The sequence below is a fragment of the Ovis aries genome, chromosome X (genome assembly GCF_016772045.2).
Source record: "Ovis aries strain OAR_USU_Benz2616 breed Rambouillet chromosome X, ARS-UI_Ramb_v3.0, whole genome shotgun sequence".
Classification (NCBI taxonomy): Eukaryota; Metazoa; Chordata; class Mammalia; order Artiodactyla; family Bovidae; genus Ovis; species Ovis aries.
Genome location: NC_056080.1, coordinates 83,644,583 through 83,659,131, shown reverse-complemented (window position 1 = coordinate 83,659,131; position 14,549 = coordinate 83,644,583).

Below are 14,549 nucleotides of genomic sequence, written 5' to 3'. Positions count from 1 at the left end.
CCTGCTTTAGTAGTGGAATGCTTGGGATGGAGGGGAAAGTGGCCAGTTGCCTCAAGTCTTTTATGGCTTGCTACTCTTGGCATGTTAACTCTGCCAGGGTGAGGAAAAGCAGGGTTCCAGTATTCTCAGTGCACTGTTCCTAAGGAAGGGACTCTGTCCCACAAGTGGGTGGTTAGGTGAAAGAAGGGATTTTCCACTTCTCAGCCTTACTCTTCTGAAACTTAGTCTTTGGAACAAGTAGCTTGGGATGGGATGAAAAATGCTAATTCCTATACTTCCAAGAAAGATACCCAAAGCTCTTGACTGGGAGCTGGAGACAGAAGGAATTCTATGTTCTTGGCTGTATCCACCTGCGGTGGAGTTTTTTTTAACACTGTGCTGGGATGGAAGAGGAATTAAGTGGGTCATGGTTCAAATACCATAGACTCTCACTGTTCTTACCAACTGTCAGTAAACTTTTTTGAATAAGTCCTTCTTAATTTGCATATTCCCTTAGGACAATTTCCAGATATTTTATCACTTCAGTTCAGTTCAGCCACTCAGTCGTGTCTGACTCTTTTCGACCCCGTGAATCACAGCACGCCAGGCCTCCCTGTCCATCACTAACTCCCAGAGTTCACCCAAACTCATGTGCATCGAGTCGGTGATGCCATCAGCCATCTCATCCTCTGTTGTCCCTTTCTCCTCCTGCACCCAATCCCTCCCAGCATCAGGGTCTTTTCCAATGAGTCAGATCTTCGTATGAGGTGGCCAGAGTACTGGAGTTTCAGCTTAAGCATCATTCCTTCCAATGAACCCAGGACTGACCTCCTTTACGATGGACTGGTTGGATTTCCTTGCAGTCCAAGGGACTCTCAAGAGTCTTCTCCAACACCACAGTTCAAAAGCATCAATTCTTTGGCACTCAGCTTTCTTCACATTCCAACTCTCACATCCATACATGACCACTGGAAAAACCATAGCCTGGACTAGATGGACCTTTGTTGGCAAAGGAATATCTCTGCTTTTTAATATGCTATCTATGTTGGTCATAACTTTCCTTCCAAGGAGTAAGCATCTTTTAATTTCATGGCTGCAATCACCATCTGCAGTGATTTTGGAGCCCCAAAAAATAAAGTCTGACACTGTTTCCACTGTTTCCATCTATTTCCCATGAAGTGATGGGACCGGATGCCATGATCTTAATTCTCTGAATGTTGAGCTAACTTTTTCACTCTCTTCTTTCACTTTCATCAAGAGGATTTTTAGTTCCTCTTCACTTTCTGCCATAAGGGTGGTGTCATCTCCATATCTGAGGTTATTGATATTTCTCCCGGCAATCTTGATTTCAGCCTGTGCTTCTTCCAGCCCAGTGTTTCTCATAATGTACTCTGCAAAGAAGTTAAATAAGCAGGGTGACAATATACAGCCTTGATGTACTCCTTTTCCTATTTGGAACCAGTCTGTTGTTCCATGTCCAGTTCTAACTGTTGCTTCCTGACCTGCATATAGGTTTCTCAAGAGGCAGGTCAGGTGGTCTGTATTCCCATCTCTTTCAGAGTTTTCCACAGTTTCTTGTGATCCACACAGTCAAAGGCTTTGGCATAGTTAATAAAGCAGAAATAGATGTTTTTTCTGGAACTCTCTTGCTTTTTCGATGATCCAGCGGATGTTGGCAATTTGATCTCTGGTTCCTCTACCTTTTCTAAAATGAGCTTGATATTTTATATGATTGTTTAAAAAATAATGAAGACAGATTTCACTGGGAGTGCATTCATGGAGCTCTTCCCATTGCCAGTAGAAGTGGAACTCCCATGATGTAGTTTTGGATACAAGGCTTTAATTTTTATGTTTATCTTGATTTCCTTGTGATTTCTTTCTCCATTTTCTTATTCTCTCACTTTTGCTAGACTGATAGCATTGTATTTCTCTGCTCTACCATAATTAACTGTTTTATAAGCTCTGATTTTTTTTTCATTCTGCAAGTTGTTACTTTCAAACTTCTAGCAAATACGTTTTAAACTTTCAACCTCCTGTCGACAAAGAATATTAATCAAAATTTAGCTTCTCTCCCAAACAAGACTTTCAGTAAGTTTTTATTTTCTGCCCCTACCACACTATTCAACTGAATCTTTATTTCAAATCATTGTTTTCAATAGTACGTCAGTGCTATTTTATAGGCCATTACATTTATAATTTTGTTAATTTTTTAGCCTTATTATCAAGAGCTATTTACTGTAAACTGAAAGTTTTAGTTTTTGTTCACCACTGTTTCTTATAGTTGCTTTCTTTTTGCTTGGATTCTGTTTTCCTTTTGCCAGAGTTTGGCTCAGAATAATAATTTCAGTGGTATGGCATGTTTTGTTAGTTTCCTGAGTCTTTGTGTGGCTGAGAAGGTCTTTATTTTGCTATCATAGTTTGTTGATAATTTAAACATCCTGCATTGCTAATTAGAGGTCTGATATAAGTCAGGTTCACATTTTTTATAGGTAACTTCTTTCTCTGTAGAAAATTACAGTGCTTCTCTTTATCTACAGAATTTGAAAAACGATCTGAGATGTGTCTAGATTTCTTGTGATAAGTCATTAGTGCTGTTTTCCAAATATTTCCAGTTCTTCTTCCGGGCACGTTGTACTTCCCACACCCCTAAAAGTTACTTGTGGCTTTGTGACATGCATTAGCTAGTAAGATTTGAAAAGACATGACATATTACTTCCATGAAAGCTTTAATAACAGTACATAATTTGTACCATTTTCTTTCTTCTGTAATAGTGAATGTGGAAACCCACATTGATCTAAAGCTTCTGTAAGTCTAGTCTCTGAGTAACTACAATGAGCAAAGCCCTCCTGCTGCCCAACATTGAATAGGCAGTATGAAAAAGAAATGTGTTGTTATTTCAAGCCACTGATATTTTAGATTGTTTATTATTAGAGCATAAACTAGCCTATCCAGACTGAAAGAGGAGGTTATTGCCATAACAAAAAACCCATAAAATTAATAATAATAATATAATATTAATAGCATTGTTTGAGTTACCAGATGATGGCTACCAAATAAACTGTTATCAAGGGTTGGAAGAATGGTGATCCATGTTTTGTAGTGGTGAAATATTTACTGAAACTTTTGCCTGCATTAATTTGTAAGGCAGATAATTTAACTAATGAATGTTTAGCTCTAGGAGAAGAGATTGGAATAGAGAATGTTGGCACTATGTGTTAGTCACTCTTGTCCACATTTGACAAGTTATTAAAAAAGTTCTGAAGTCAGAAAAGAATTGGCTGGCTTGCAGGCAGTGATAAAAGGAAATATAGAGTCCAGAAGTGTGAGGATTTGTAAAATTGGAAGAGACAATTGCTTCTTAGCCTCACTGAGTAAAAGATAAAGGCAAGGAGGTTTTTTGTTGACAATGGCTTCTTAAAACCACCTTCAGTTCAGTTCAGTTCAGTTCAGTCACTCAGTCATGTCCGGCTCTTTGTGACCCCATGGACTGCAGCACGCCAGGTCTCCCTGTCTATCACCAACTTCTGGAGTTTATCCAAACTCATCTTCATTGAGTCGGTGATACCATCCAACCATCTCATCCTCTGTCATCCCCTTCTCCTCCTGCCTTCAATCTTTCCCAGCATCAGGGTCTTTTCCAATGAGTCAGTTCTTCACATCAGGTGGCCAAAGTATTGGAGCTTCAGCTTCAGCATCAGTCCTTCCAGTGAATACCCAGGACTGATTTCCTTTAGGATGGACTGGTTGGATCTCCTTGCAGTCCTTATAATAGGACTAAATCAAGGGGATGGTCATTTGACCACTGTAAAAATATCTGAATGGACTGCGGTGTTTCAAAGGACAGACAAATTAGAACTGTTGCCATAGTAAATATTTTCTTTTGAAAAGAATAGTTGAGGGAAAATAAACTTACGGTCCAGTTCTCCCATAAAAGTCTGATAAGCTCAAGATACAGTTAAGTTGCAAGAAACATGAGCCTGAGAAAGCAAATATAGTATATATGCAAAATGTGTTTAATAATGAATTGTGGGTATGGTTATTGACATTTGGAGCTGAGTCAAACTAAATAGCTAAGAAGCCTGAACAAAATTACTGTGACTGTTTAAAACTTAAAATGACCCTTGGGCTCCAAATCTACTATAAAGAAGAAGCAGGCTATGAGTTTTTCAGCCCCCAAGGAGTAAATATTTTCTGATACTCAATCCAGATGTGGTTAAGGAGGATGACAAAAGAAAGACACCCTCTGAGGGCAAAATCAAGGTCCATAGTGAAAAACTGAGGAGGCATACCCCTTCCCAGGGAGCAGAATCAAGGCTTACCAAGGAACAATCTCACTCCCTGGGTGGAGCACTCCTTCTGCCTATGTCTAGTAGAATTTAGGCATTGCTAAATTCTAGAATTTAAGCAGTGGTATTGTGATTCCTGATCTTTCTAGAAGGGATTGTTTGTGTGATTGCCTTTCTGGGAATATTGTATGCATGTGTGAGTGCACCTCTCAGTCGTTCAGTTGTGTCCAACTCTTTGTGACCCTGTGGACTGTAGCCCGCCATGTCTGTGGCATTGTCTAGGCAAGAATACTGGAATGGGTTAGCATGACTTCCTCCAGGGGATCTTCCTGACCCAGGGGTCGAACCCATGTCTCCTGCATTGGCAGGCAGATTCTTTACCACTGAGTGACCTGGGAAGCCAATACTGGATATGAGGGGGAAAATTACTTTTTATTTTTAGTTCCTAATCTTCTGGACTAAGAGGTGACACTTCCAGAATAGATAAAGAAACTTCCAAACACCATTTAGAGGTCCTAGATTGGGGGAGTGAAAAAGTGATTGAATGAGTCTTCTTGATTCCTCCCAGGAGGAGGGGGTAAATGTTTTCTGCATGAAGGAAAAAAAAAAGTATACAAAATATTCAGTGACAAGAAAGGAAGGCTGGGATGGTGATTAGTGCCATCTACCCAATGTTTCCATTCTCTTCTCAAGCACACAGTAGGATCACTCTTTCCCAGCCCTCAAAGTTAGATAAGGCCATTGTGATTTGCTTTGCCTGAGAAATGTGAAGCAAAATTATATGTTTTGCCCAAAGACAAGTTTAAATTGTCAGTGTGCAATTTCCCACATTCTTTTACCCTGTTTTGTGCTCATGGAAGTAGGTATTGTGATGAAGTCAGCCTGGGTTCCTGATGATAATAAACAGGATCCCTTTGTTGACCTGCAGTGGACACAGAGTTGAAAAGGAAATAAACCTTTGTTGAGTTGAGCTCTGTGATTTGAGATAGTTTACTCCAACAGCATAACAGAGCCTAGTCTGACTAATGTAATTTGTTTTTTTGGTTTTTTTTTTTTTTTTGTCTTTTTTTTAATACTCCTTACCTTTTTGGCTGTCCTTTGCTCTTCAGGTTGGCTATTCTATCCATTCTGACTCTGGTTAAGCATGATTCTCCTTAATGGCAGTTAGGAACATGTTAAGCAATCAAGGCAGCAAGGTGCCAGAGTTTTGGTTTTTTTTTTTTTTTTTTTTTTGGCTTCTTGTTTGTTTGTTTTTTTATCCAAGGCAATCCATAGACAGTATGAGGAGCATGATATCTCCCATATTCTATCTCTGGGGTTTCCTCCTGTGTAGTAAATCAGCTGATAGAAAACATGACATAATATGGATGCACAAACATTTGATCTACTTATACCTACTCTAACCACGTTAATGAGAGATTAAAAAAAAGGTTCAGAGTTTGCAGGCTGTTTTTAATATTCCTATTTATTAATATTATCCTGAAACCACATATGAGATTTCTGGAGCAGCATAGATTAATCATTATTTCCTTTCAAGAAAATAATAATTCTGTAGTTCCCCATGCCCGAATTTCTCATATTTTGTACCACAAGATGTGATTGGATGTCAACCTACACAAACAAAATTTTTATTGCCGAAAAGAAATGCGGAAGAAGTGATTCTGGGCATTTATTTAGAAAGGGAGTGGCTGTCCCTGTTGAAAGGAAGGAGGAAAATCTTTGCTCCTTCGGAAGGATCTGGTGGTCTTACTCAAACCTTTTGGAATGTAAATAAATCTTTCCAGGGGAAAGATAAAGACCATTGTCTCCAGCTTTACAATCAAGGAATGAAATGCGCACATACTTCTAGTCATAAATCTGTCTGGAGTCCTCTTACTATATAGTTGTAAATTACCTTCCCAGGCTTGCCCTTTTATCCCAGGTCCCAAGTTTCAGTAAGATTTTCTCAGCAAGCCCTAATTGTGCAGAAACATGAGCTATTTTCTCTAGAGGCCCAGACAGGCCCAGTAAATCCTTTTATTAGTCCAAGAATATATCCATGTGGTCTTATCTTCTGTCCACTGCACAGTTCCCTCCAAACCTCTTCCCCTGGCCTTCCTTTAAGTGGAAGCTAGATAGATCATGATTCCTTCCCCAGTTACTGGTTATTATACACAGCTCTTCTTACTGCAATATAATTTACATATAGGAGCCTAAAACTGGGATACCTGGTAATCATACCTGTATAATTAAGTTTTGCTTGGACACTCAAGTTGAACTCCAATTGTGTTCCCAACTTGTCTTGGTCACTGGAATAAGGACACATTATAGCTCACCTCTGTTTCTCTCATGAACTACCAATATAACATGCCAATTTTGTTAACTATACCTTTCCCAGTTCCCTTCTCAAACAGATCTATTTCCCTCAGATCAGCACTAATTAGGTGAACACTTTCAATCTTAAGACTCAAGTTCTTCACTATTCACTAATATAGAGACATTTTAGTTCACTATTATTTGTTTCACTATTATTTCATTCTGTGTGTTACTTACTTCTGGGACTCCTATTATATAGACTTCTGTGGCTCAGCTGGTATAGAATCTGCCTGCAATTCATAAGACCTGAGTTCGATCCCTGGGTTGGGAAGATGCCCTGAAGAAGGGAAAGGCTACCCTGTCCAGTATTCTGGCCTGGAGAATCCCATGGACTATACAGTCCATGGGGTCACAAAGAGTCGGATATGACTGAGAGACTTTCACTTTACTCTTTTAGATCTGTCCTCTAAGTCTCCTAACTTCTCTCCAATAATCTTCCTATCCTTTTCTTTTGCACCCAATCTGAGGAGGATGTTATCAATTAATCTTCCAATTTACAATTTTATGACACATGTATTATCTTTCTGCTATTTAATCATTCATGACTGCAGCCAAAATTAACAGACTCTTGTTGCTTGGAAGAAAAGCTATGACAAGCTTAGACAGCATATTAAAAAGCAGAGACATTACTTTGCCAACAAAGTAGTTTGCTACTAGTCAAAGCTGTGGTTTTTCCAGTAATCATGTATGGATGTGAGAGCTGGACCATAAAGAAAGCTGAGCACCAAAGAACTGCTGCTTTTGAACTGTGATGTTGGAGAAGACTCTTGAGAGTCCCTTGGACTGCAAGGAGATCCAACCAGTCAATCATAAAGGCAATGAACCCTGAATATTCATTAGAGGGACTGATGCTATAGCTGAAGCCCTGATAGTTTGGCCACCTGATGAAAAGAGCTGACTCATTGGAAAAGACCCTGATTCTGGAAAAGATTGGAGGCAGGAGGAGAAGAGGACGACAGAGGATGAGATGGTTTGTCAGCTCTTCACATGAAGTGGCCAAAAAAGGTATTGGAGTTTCAGCTTCAACATCAATCTTTCCAATGAACACCCAGGACTGATCTCCTTTCGGATGGACTGGTTGGATTTTCTTGCAGTCCAAGGGACTCTCAAGAGTCTTCAACACCACAGTTCAAAAACATCAACTCTTTGGCACTCAGCTTTCTTTATGGTCCAACTCTCACATCCATACATGACTACTGGAAAAATCATAGCTTTGACTAGATGGCCCTTTGTCAGCAAAGTAATGCCTCTGATTTTTAATATGTTGTCTAGGTTAGTCATAGTTTTTCTTCCAAGGAGAAAGGAGAAAGCGTCTTTTAAGTTCATGGCTGCAGTCACCATCTGCAGTGATTTTGTAGCCCAAGAAAATAAAGTCAGCCACTGTTTCCACTGTTTCCCCATCTATTTACCATGGAGTGATAGGACTGGATGCCATGATCTTAGTTTTCTGAATGTTGAGTTTTAAGCCAAATTTTCACTCTCCTCTTTCACTTTAGTCAAGATGCTCTTTAGTTCTTCTTCGCTTTCTGCCATAAGGGAGATGTCATCTGCGTATCTAGGTTATTAATATTTCTCTCATCAATCTTAACTCCAGCCTGTGCTTTATCTAGCCCAGCATTTCATATGATGTATTCTGCATATAAGTTAAATAAGCAGGGTGACAATATACAGCTGTGATGTATTCTTTTCCCGATTTGGAACCAATCTGTTGTTCCATGTCCAGTTCAAACGTTTGCTTCTTGACCTGGATACAGATTTCTCAGGAGTCAGAAAAGGTGGTCTGGTATTCTCGTCTCTTTAAGAATTTTCCACAGTTTGTGGTGATCTACACAGTCGAAGGCTTTAGCGTAGTCAATAAAGCAGAAGGAGATGTTTTTTTTGGAACTCTCTTGCTTTTCTGATGATCCAGTGGATGTTGGCAATTTGATCTCTGGTTCCTCTGCCTTTTCTAAAACCAGCTTGAACATCTGGAAGTTTACAGTTCACATACTGTTGAATCCTGGTTTGGAGAATTTTGAGCATTACTTTGCTAGCATGTGAAATGAGTGCAACTGTGTGGTAGTTTGGTAGTTTGAACAGTTTTTGGTATTGCCTTTCTTTGGGATTGAAATGAAAACTGACCTTTTCCAGTCCTGTGGCCACTGCTGAGTTTTCCAAATGTGCTGGCATACTGAGTGCAACACTTTCACAGAATCATCTTTTAGGATTTGAAATAGCTCAATGGGAATTCCATCACCTCCACTAGCTTTGTTTGTAGTGATGCTTCCTAAGGCCCACTTGACTTCACATGCCAGGATGTCTGGCTCTAGGTGAGTGATCACACCATTGTGGTTATCTGGGTCATGAAGTTCTTTTTTGTACAGTTCTGTGTATCTTGCCACCTCTTCTTAATCTCTTCTGCTTCTGTTAGGTCCTAACCATTTCTGTCCTTTTTTGTGCCTAGCTTTGCCTGAAATGTTCCCTTGGTATCTCTAATTTTCTTGAAGAGATCTCTAGTGTGTGCACTTGGTGTCTTTCATTTATGTGGTTGAAAGGTGAAGTTGCTCATCTTTACGTTTTTGGTGATCTTTGTTTATCTGTTCATATAAACAAGGATATAACCATATTCTCAATCTTGTTTGCTCAACAGAGTTGCCTTGGGGGCTTTAAAAAAAACCCTGATACCATAGACCAATTAAATAAGACTATCTAGAAGCCATATTGATGCCAAGCAGGGCCCTGTGAGTATGGTGGCCTTTCTGTCCCTCACTTCTTATAGGCAGGATTCCAATCCCCATGACCTTCCTGAGTTCCAAAGGGCAGAACAATTGCTAATCAAGGGAGGAGCAGCTACAAACTACTTGAGGCAAGATTAAAGAGACCAGAGACACTCATCAACATTAGGAAAACAGATCACCTAAGACCCTGCCCAGGCCCTAATCTTGTAAAAAAACCTTGCCCTTTTGAAAATTTGCAGAAGGAAAAATGACTATTACTGCCTTGATCCTTATCACTTACTCCTGCCTGACTATATAAACTTTTCTTACTTACCAGGAAGGCGGACACAGTTCTTGAGGCACTAGTCTATTGTGTCCCCTCTTTGCCTGGCAAGGTTACAAACCCTCTCTTTCCTTCTTCTCCATAACTCTGTCTCCATATTGCTGTTTGGCATTAGTGCACAAGGAACCAAGATTTTGGCATCAGTGCCCCAGCACTTGAATTTTTCTCTTTTTATTTCTTTTTTAGGGATTTGATTTACACACAGTATAGTACAAAAATTGTAAGTGTACTGCTCAATAGACCCTTACCTGAGTCATATACATATATATACAACACATTGTGAGTCAGATAAAGACATAGACCAAAGGTTGGAAAACTTTTTCGGTAAAGGGCCAAATGGTTTTAACTTTATGGTCCAATCACTGTCTGTCGCAACTACTGAACTCTTGTAGTACAAAAGCAATGAAGGATAATATGTAAATGAATGAGCATTTCTGACCCCTGATAGAGGCCATTTCTAGCACTCCAGAAAAACTCCTTGCCCTCCCAGTTAATACTCTTCCAAAGATAATCTGTGTTTATTGTCAGTATTTAATGCTATCCAAGTGATTACAATATACACTGACTAATCAAAATTAATAGATGTGTGTATTAACAGATCTTAAGTAAAATTTCCTATTTCCTGTGCATTGACTCAGGATTCTGGGAAAAAGCATTAAGGGAGCTCTAAAAGACCCTTGCTTCTTGAAGGAAGAACAATGGCAAGCCAAGAAAGCATATTAAAAAGCAGAGGCATTACTTTGCCAACAAAGGCCCATATAGTCAAAGCTATGGTTTTCCAGTAGTCATGTATGGATGTGAGAGTTGGGCCATAAAGGAGGCTGAGCATCGAAAAATTGATGCTTCTGAACTGTGGTATTGGAGCAGACTCTTAAGAGTCCCTTGGACTGCAAGGAGACCAAACCAATCAATACTGTGTGTGTGTGTGTGTGTGTGTGTGTGTGTGTGTGTGTATGTGAAAGTCGCTCAGTCATTTCCAACTCTTTGCGACCCCATGGACTATCCATGGAATAGTCCATGGATATTCTCCAGGCCAGAATGCTCGAGTGATAGCCTTTCCCTTCTCCAGGGGACCTTCTCAACCCAGGGATCAAACCCAGGTCTCCTGCATTGTAGGCAGATTCTTTTGTTTCTCCTTCTTCTTTTTTTTTTAATTTAAATTTTATTTTTTTACTTTACAATAGTGTATTGGTTTTGCCATACATTGACATGAATCCACCACATGCGTACATGAGTTCACAACCCTGAACCCCTCTCCCACCACCCTCCCCATATCATCTCTCTGGGTCATCCCAGTGCACCAGCCCCAAGCATCCTGTATCCTGTATTGAACCTAGCAGATTCTTAACCAGTGAGCCACCAGGGAAGCACCAATCAATCCTAAAGGAAATCAGTCCTTTAGGAATATTCATTGGAAGGACTCATGCTGAAGCTGAGACTCCAACACTTTGGCCACCTGATGCAAAGAGCTGACTTATTAGAAAAAACCCTGATGCTGGGAAACATTGAAGGCAGGAGGAGAAGGGGACGACAGAGGATGAGATGGTTAGATGGCATTGGACTCAATGGACATGAGTTTGAGCAAGCTCTAGGAGATGTTGAAAGACAAGGAAGACTGGCATGCTGCAGTACGTGGGTTTCCAAACAGTTGGACATGACTGAGCGACTGAACAACAGTGTCGCTTGAACACTTTGAACATACCTGTGGAACTCTTCCAGAACAGACTCACACTTTAACTGAAGAAAATAACACAATCAGTTGCTTTGAAAAATGATCAATGAAAGCTGCTCCCAGACTCTTCAGTTCAGTTCAGTTCAGTTGCTCAGTCGTGTCCGACTCTTTGCGACCCCATGAATCGCAGCACGCCAGGCCTCTCTGTCCATCACCATCTCCTGGAGTTCAATCAGACTCATGTCCATTGAGTCAGTGATGCCATCCAGCCATCTTATCCTCTGTCGTCCCCTTCTCCTCCTGCCCCCAATCCCCCCCAGCATCAGAGTCTTTTCCAATGAGTCAACTCTTCGCATGAGGTGGCCAAAGTACTGGAGTTTCAGCTTTAGCACCATTCCTTCCAAAGAACACCCAGGGCTGATCTCCTTAAGAATGGACTGGTTGGATCTCCTTGCAGTCCAAGGGACTCTCAAGAGTCTTCTCCAACACCACAGTTCAAAAGCATCAATTCTTCGGCGCTCAGCTCTCTTCACAGTCCAACTCTCACATCCATACATGACCACTGGAAAAACTGTAGCCTTCACTAGACGGACCTTTGTTGGCAAAGTAATGTCTCTGTTTTTCAATATGCTATCTAGGTTGGTCATAACTTTTCTTCCAAGGAGTAAGCATCTTTTAATTTCATGGCTGCATTCACCATCTGCAATGATTTTGGAGCCCCAAAATATAAAGTCTGAGACTGTTTCCACTGTTTCCCCATCTATCTGCCATGAAGTGATGGGACCAGATGCCACGATCTTAGTTTTCTGAATGCTGAGCTTTAAGCCAACTTTTTCACTCTCTTCTTTCACTTTCATCAAGAGGCTCTTTAGTTCTGCTTCACTTTCTGCCACGAGAGTGGTGTCATCTGCATATCTGAGGTTATTGATATTTCTCCTGGCAATCTTGATTCCAGCTTGTGCTTCTTCCAGCCCAGTGTTTCTCATGATGTACTCTGCATATAAGTTAAATAAGCAGTGTGACAATATACAGCCTTGATGTACTCCTTTTCCTATTTGGAACCAGACTCTTACTCACTTTAAATATTCTCTTTATGGATTTTCTTCCACTCTCACCTATAGCTGCCTCTTATCATTAGGTCTTCCTGAGTTCAGAGGTCTCTTTCACACCTACAGAGAGCTTTTGTTTATTCAGTTCTGTTAAAATCCCCCATTAATTTTTTCCCATTTGAATTCTAGCTTCCAAAATTTGCTTGATCCAGTAGGTTATTAATATCAGGAGCTCAAGTTCTTTCCACTCTACTGTCCATAGGCTTCTGCTGCTGCTGCTACTGCTAAGTTGCTTCAGTCGTGTCCAACTCTGTGCGACCCCATAGATGGAAGCCCACCAGGCTCCCCTGTCCCTGGGATTCTCCAGGCAAGAACACTGGAGTGGGTTGCCATTTCCTTTTCCAATTCATAAAAGTGAAAATTGAAAGGGAAGTGCTCAGTCGTGTCCGACTGTTAGCGACCCCATGGACTGCAGCCTACCCGGCTCCTTCATCCATGGGATATTCTAGGCAAGAGTACTGGAGTGGAGTGCCATTGCCTTCGCCACAGGCTTCATCCTATTGCTATTTCTCTTGGGTGATGTGACAGATTACAGCATCAAATGGTGTTACTTGCTTTTTCTCTTGCTTTCAGAAAAGGGGAGAGCATTACTCGTGGAAATTATGCCAAAAGAATGAACTAAAACTCTCTTGGAACCTGTTAGTCAATTTTTCATTTCTCATTCCCATTTCTGAACTAATTATGGGCAAAGAGGATGGATTATCTCAAACCAATCAATTCTCAGATGCTAAAAAGGGTCAGGTTCACCCAATGCCCAATATAATCAATGTGGAAGGAATAGTCTCATAAACAAAATGTAGGGTTCTGTTAGAAAGGAGGAAGGGAAAATGCATGCTGGGCATTATTGATTGAATGGACATTTCCAGGTGGTGGCATTTGGAAACCTATGAGAAAAGAGCAATGTGATCTAATGTTTCATTGACTGAAAGAAGGCAGGTTATTTGTGCATGTTGTTTGACCACTCTGTGCCTCTGTTTCCTCATTGGAAAGATGAGGATAAAATAATATCTACTTCATAGAGTTGTCTGAAAGTTCATTCATTCACCAAGTATTTTTGAGCATTTACTAGGCATTGGGCAATATTCTAGCAGTAACTACTATGCTGAACAATGCAGATTAAATCCCTACCCTGAGAAAGCTTGCTCCTTAGTGTGTGGGTATGAGAAAGTGTGCAGTGGGGGAGGAAGATAAGCATGGAAAAAATTTCCTTCTCTCCTCCCTGAGCTGGACAGATTTAGGACTCGGTGCAGCTTTTGTAATCTGCTCTCTGCCCAGCAGAAAGGGCCCTGACCCTCAGGAGAAGGCAGGGGACTGACCAGCCAGGGTGGGCCCATCTGCAGAATTGGGATGAGGAGCCAGCCAGCCAGTGACTGCTCATCTCAGCCGAGGTCTCTCATTCAGATATTACCAGTAATGGAGCTGTGGTTTCCATCTCCTCTGGCATGACTTAGGCACCTACCTCTCTATTCCAGAACTCCAAAAGGGAAGACAGCTAGATGCTATAGATCGGCCCTGGAATCCCTGCTCTGAGCCTCAACTGTGATCACTATTGTAACCATAGTTTACCTTGCACCCAGGAATGGCACTCCCACTTGGGCATTTCCCACCGGGAGCTAGGCAGCTGCCCCGGCCTGGCCCATTTAGGGTTTGGCCTGAGACTTGCTCAGTCTCTGCTAGTCCAGCTGTGGCCAGGAACCAGCAACAGCAGCAGCACTTGGGAACTTGTTGGAAATGCAGCATCTCAGGTCTGGGCCAGACTCTCTGAGTCAAAATCTGCATTTTCCCAAGATCCTCAGGGTAGTTGCAGGCACATTGCAGTGCAATGTACACTGACTTCAGACATTTGCTTTCAGTCTGTGTGGGGGCAAAGACTGTTAGAGTGGGAAGTGAGCTTTTCACAGTGATGACTAAGTTTTGCTCTGCCCAGTCCTCATGTCCACCTTTAATATTGTATTTGTTATTTTTCATTCTGTAGCTATCATGCTGCTGCTGCTGCTAAGTCGCTTCAGTAATATCCAACTCTGTGCGACCCCATAGATGGCAGCCCACCAGGCTCCCCCATCCCTGGGATTCTCTAGGAAAGAACACTGGAGTGGATTGCCATTTCC